General features: G+C 45.7%; 1 long non-coding RNA gene across 1 annotated transcript; it reads left to right on the top strand.

Moving 5' to 3' along the window:
* The first annotated feature begins 2,860 nt into the window (after positions 1-2,860).
* On the top strand, positions 2,861-4,566 carry LOC118943909. Its single transcript, XR_005039264.1, has 4 exons — positions 2,861-3,668; positions 3,711-3,894; positions 4,096-4,141; positions 4,297-4,566. It is a non-coding gene; the product is annotated as an uncharacterized LOC118943909 (long non-coding RNA).
* Positions 4,567-6,052: the final 1,486 nt, after the last annotated feature.

Genomic DNA, 6,052 nt, shown 5'->3' with positions numbered 1-6,052 from the left:
AACTTTCAATTCAATTTGCTTTATTGGCATGACATAACAATGTACATATTGCCAAAGCTTACTTTGGATATTTACAATATTAAAATAAAAATATTCTAAATTGTCAACGGGACAACATTAACATCAATAACCAAGTGTCAAAATAACCAGACATTCAACAATAAGCATAGAGGACATGTGCAGGTTGATTGGTCTGTCAGACACTGTCCCTCAACTTATGGCAGGCAGCAATGTACTGCGCTGCCAACCCAGAGCTCTCTGTGTCCTCCCCCAACAGGACTGGCAGTCTATCCTCATCAGAGAGGTCTTTGAAACCTTGAATACGGGTTTTACATTTGGGGAAATTACACTAATTGTTTTATTTCTTTATACATTTTATCAGGAAATGCAGTTCTGTCTCGGGTTCAGTGGTTTCACAGCCTTTCCTCTACAGGGAGCCAGGTTTTCCTGTGTCAGGAAACTCAGCCCGAGGACCAGCTGGATGAGGGTTCAGTGGTTTCACAGCTTTTCCTTTACAGGGAGCCAGGTTTTCCTGTGTCAGGAAACTCAGCCCGAGGACCAGCTGGATGAGGGTTCAGTGGTTTCACAGCCTTTCCTCTACAGGGAGCCAGGTTTTCCTGTGTCAGGAAACTCAGCCCGAGGACCAGCTGGATGAGGGTTCAGTGGTTTCACAGCCTTTCCTCTACAGGGAGCCAAGTTTTCCTGTGTCTACCCTTCTCAATGGCAAGGCTGTGCTCACTGAGCCTGTACTTTGACAAGGTTTTTCTAAGGTTTTGATCAGTAACCATGGTTAAATAGCTAGCCACAGTGTTCTGTTGATTTAGGGCCAGATAGTACTGCATTGTGCTTGTGTTTCCCAGTAAGTAATGATTGATTCTGATTGATTGGATGTTCTGGTGCTGAGGTTAAACTCAGCCCCAGGACCAGCTGGATGAGAGTCCTGAGGTTTCAGTGTGTTAGTAGAACAGGTTTGTGAATTCAGCCTCAGGACCAGCTGGATGAGGGGACTGAGGCTTCAGTGTGTTAGTAGAACAGGTTAGTGAACTCAGCCCCAGGACCAGCTGGATGAGAGTCCTGAGGTTTCAGTGTGTCAGTAGAACAGGTTTGTGAACTCAGCCCCAGGACCAGCTGGATGAGGGTCCTGAGGTTTCAGTGTGTTAGTAGAACAGGTTAGTGAACTCAGCCCCAGGACCAGCTGGATGAGGGTCCTGAGGTTTCAGTGTGTTAGTAGAACAGGTTTGTGAACTCAGCCCCAGGACCAGCTGGATGAGAGTCCTGAGGTTTCAGTGTGTCAGTAGAACAGGTTAGTGAACTCAGCCCCAGGACCAGCTGGATGAGGGGACTGAGGCTTCAGTGTGTCAGTAGAACAGGTTTGTGAACTCAGCCCCAGGACCAGCTGGATGAGAGTCCTGAGGTTTCAGTGTGTCAGTAGAACAGGTTAGTGAACTCAGCCCCAGGACCAGCTGGATGAGAGTCCTGAGGTTTCAGTGTGTCAGTAGAACAGGTTAGTGAACTCAGCCCCAGGACCAGCTGGATGAGAGTCCTGAGGTTTCAGTGTGTCAGTAGAACAGGTTAGTGAACTCAGCCCCAGGACCAGCTGGATGAGGGTCCTGAGGTTTCAGTGTGTTAGTAGAACAGGTTTGTGAACTCAGCCCCAGGACCAGCTGGATGAGAGTCCTGAGGTTTCAGTGTGTCAGTAGAACAGGTTAGTGAACTCAGCCCCAGGACCAGCTGGATGAGAGTCCTGAGGTTTCAGTGTGTCAGTAGAACAGGTTAGTGAACTCAGCCCCAGGACCAGCTGGATGAGAGTCCTGAGGTTTCAGTGTGTCAGTAGAACAGGTTAGTGAACTCAGCCCCAGGACCAGCTGGATGAGGGTCCTGAGGTTTCAGTGTGTTAGTAGAACAGGTTAGTGAACTCAGCCCCAGGACCAGCTGGATGAGAGTCCTGAGGTTTCAGTGTGTCAGTAGAACAGGTTTGTGAAGTCAGGACCAGCTGGATGAGGGGGCTGAGGCTTCAGTGTGTTAGTAGAACAGGTTTGTGAACTCAGCCTCAGGACCAGCTGGATGAGGGTCCTGAGGTTTCAGTGTGTCAGTAGAACAGGTTAGTGAACTCAGCCCCAGGACCAGCTGGGTGAGGGTCCTGGGGCCTCAGTGTGTTAGTAGAACAGGTTTGTGAACTCAGCCCCAGGACCAGCTGGATGAGGGGACTCTTTTCTTTGCTCAGCTCTTGGCATTGCAGGTCTTGGTAATGATATCAGAGGGGGTCACTGTATTTTAGATGTTTCCAAAACTTAATTGCTCTTTTTTTTGTTTTTATTATTAGTGGATATGGCCTAATTCTGCCCTGCATGCATTGTTTGTAGTTTTCCTCTGGACATGTAGGAGAATCTTACAGATCTCTGCATGCAGGGTTTCAATGGGGTGTTTGTCCCATTTTGGTGAAATATTGTTTTGCAAGTGGACCCCACACCTCGCTGCCATAAAGTGCAATTGGTTCAATGACATTCAATTATAATTTGTTTTTTATTGGTGTAGAACGCCCTGAGTGCTTTCTCTCTCTGTTCATTCACTGTGTCATTAAGGTGTCCAGTTGAGCTTATTTTTAAACCTAAGTAATTGTAGTGTGTGCAGTATTTTGTACCAATTGAAAACGTTGGTCTAATTCCCTGAGATCTGGATCTTCTCTGGAAAATCATTATACAATCTTAGCACCTTTTATTCTATCCAGAACCTAAAAGGGTTCTTCTGCTCTCCCCATTGGAGAACCGTTTGAAGAATGCTTTTTGGATTATTTTCTACAGAGGCTTCTACTTAAAACCTAAAAGGGTTCTGCCTGGAATCAAAAAGAGTTTCCATATGGGGACAGGTAAAGAACCCTTATGGACCTCTTTTCCCTAAGTGAAGGGATGCTTGTAGAAATGACTAACGACCATGTCAAGACGTTCCTTACACCCTCTGAAGATGTTTCCACTTCCTGCTGTGCTTTGTCTCTGTTCCAAATGGCACCCTATTCCCTATCTAGTGCACTACTTTTGACTAGGGCCCTGTTCAAAGTAGTGCACTAAATAGGGAATACGGTGTCATTTGGGACGTAGTTTTAAGGTGACGGGGCCATTAATCTACTGGGTTTCATAAAGCAGTTCATCTTGTTGTGGAGCTGAGCCATCCTGATGACATCAGTGTGATGTCACGCAGGCTGGCAGAGAAATGCCGTGATAAACATGTAGTACACTTTAGATAAAAACAATAGGTGCTCTGTGAAGAGTTCTTTCTTTCTTCTCTCTCCCTCCTCTCTCACACACACACACCACTCTGAGTCCTGAGAGGAAAGGGAGTAGCTCATTCATCACAGAGGGAATGTAATCTCCCAGGAACTACAGAGCAGCAGGAACCATTCCTCCTAGTACCTCTTCCTGTCTGAGCAGACTCCTCCTACACAGCAGACTCCTCCTACACAGCAGACTCCTCAATGGAAAGACATTAACAAGGTATCTGACATCACTAACAAGGTATCTGACATCACACTGTGTCCTGTAATGGAAAGACATTAACAAGGTATCTGACATCACACTGTGTCCTGTAATGGAAATACATTAACAAGGTATCTGACATCACTAACAAGGTATCTGACATCACACTGTGTCCTGTAATGGAAAGACATTAACAAGGTATCTGACATCACTAACAAGGTATCTGACATCACTAACAAGGTATCTGGCATCACACTGTGTCCTGTAATGGAAAGACATTAACAAGGTATCTGACATCACACTGTGTCCTGTAATAGAAAGACATTAACAAGGTATCTGGCATCACACTGTGTCCTGTAATTGAAAGACATTAACAAGGTATCTGGCATCACACTGTGTCCTGTAATGGAAATACATTAACAAGGTATCTGACATCACTAACAAGGTATCTGGCATCACAATGTGTCCTGTAATGGAAAGACATTAACAAGGTATCTGACATCACTAACAAGGTATCTGACATCACACTGTGTCCTGTAATTGAAAGACATTCACAAGGTATCTGACATCACACTGTGTCCTGTAATGGAAATACATTAACAAGGTATCTGGCATCACTAACAAGGTATCTGACATCACACTGTGTCCTGTAATGGAAAGACATTAACAAGGTATCTGGCATCACTAACAAGGTATCTGGCATCACACTGTGTCCTGTAACGGAAAGACATTAACAAGGTATCTGACATCACTAACAAGGTATCTGGCATCACACTGTGTCCTGTAACGGAAAGACATTAACAAGGTATCTGACATCACTAACAAGGTATCTGGCATCACACTGTGTCCTGTAATGGAAAGACATTAACAAGGTATCTGGCATCACACTGTGTCCTGTAATGGAAAGACATTAACAAGGTATCTGGCATCACACTGTGTCCTGTAATGGAAAGACATTAACAAGGTATCTGGCATCACACTGTGTCCTGTAATGGAAAGACATTAACAAGGTGTCTGGCATCACACTGTGTCCTGTAATGGAAAGACACCACCAACACCTGAAATGTGATTCCCTCTGTTTAGTCCGTCCTACTGCTGTCTGTCTGAGAGCAGCCTGTCCTACTGCTGTCTGTCTGAGAGCAGCCTCTCCCTCTGTTTAGTCCATCCTACTGCTGTCTGTCTGAGAGTCAGCCTCTCCCTCTGTTTAGTCCATCCTACTGCTGTCTGTCTGAGAGCAGCCTCTCCCTCTGTTTAGTCTGTCCTACTGCTGTCTGTCTGAGAGCAGCCTCTCCCTCTGTTTAGTCTTAGCCTCTCCCTCTGTTTAGTCTTGTCCTACTGCTGTTTGAGAGCAGCCTGTCCTACTGCTGGAAAAAGCTCAAAATAAAGGTTCAAATCCAGGTCATGTGATGTGACTGTCCAAAACACCACAACCCTGACCAGGAAGTACTCTTCACCATAGTTACAGCCTAATAACATAATGAGGATATGATCACACATGCCACTGAGATGCTTTTATCCAAAACAACTGAACATACGCTGCCTGAGTCAACATGTTAGATATGAGTAGGGTTTGTGATGAATGCTGGAATTGAACCCTGTCATGGCCTGGTGTTGCTGCATCATGTTCTGAGCCACGTGACCACCTCTCTACAGAGTCTACAACCGTCCTCTCAGCCACTGAAACACATGACTACCTCTCTACAGAGTCTACAACCGTCCTCTCAGCCACTGAAACACATGACTACCTCTCTACAGAGTCTCCAACCGTCCTCTCAGCCACTGAAACACATGACTACCTCTCTACAGAGTCTACAACCGTCCTCTCACCCACTGAAACACATCACCACCTCTCTACAGAGTCTACACCCGTCCTCTCACCCACTGAAACACATTACCACCTCTCTACAGAGTCTACAACCGTCCTCTCACCCACTGAAACACATTACCACCTCTCTACAGAGTCTACAACCGTCCTCTCACCCACTGAAACACATGACTACCTCTCTACAGAGTCTACAACCGTCCTCTCACCCACTGAAACACATGACCACCTCTCTACAGAGTCTCCAACCAGCACGTACAGTTTTGGAATAGGACCCTGCTGTTGGTGAATGTCTTGTGCCTCATGAGCTTGCAGTCAAACTGGGAGTGTGTGTGTGCCTTCGGTTATCAGGACTCAGGAGATAACGCACTGTCTCACCAAGCCGCCGGTGATAACGAGTCCTCTTAACGAGCCTTCATAACGAGCCTAACAAACCTCTTAACGAGCTCTTGATAACAGGGACGATGATTACCCAGCTAAAGCACAGAGACATTATTTTTTTTAAAGGGGATAGTTAGTTTTGTGCACTTCAAAAGAAACACTGAATATTGTAACCGATTTTCTCCTGCACATTGTACTTTGACCAGAGCATCGTTGTCAAGTCCAAAGTTACTGCAAACATTAACCGGATAAAACAAACTAGGACACAGTGGTTGTGGCCCAAATTGCACAACTTGCTCTGCTCTAAAGCAGGGCACTACATAGGGAATATGGGTCCATTTGGGATCAGTGTAAATGGGTGACACTGGGTCCTACAGGT

This window comes from Oncorhynchus mykiss, chromosome 23, assembly GCF_013265735.2.
Source record: "Oncorhynchus mykiss isolate Arlee chromosome 23, USDA_OmykA_1.1, whole genome shotgun sequence".
NCBI lineage: Eukaryota > Metazoa > Chordata > Actinopteri > Salmoniformes > Salmonidae > Oncorhynchus > Oncorhynchus mykiss.
Note: the sequence above shows the minus strand (reverse complement) of the source record. Positions and strands in the feature narration are given on the sequence as shown.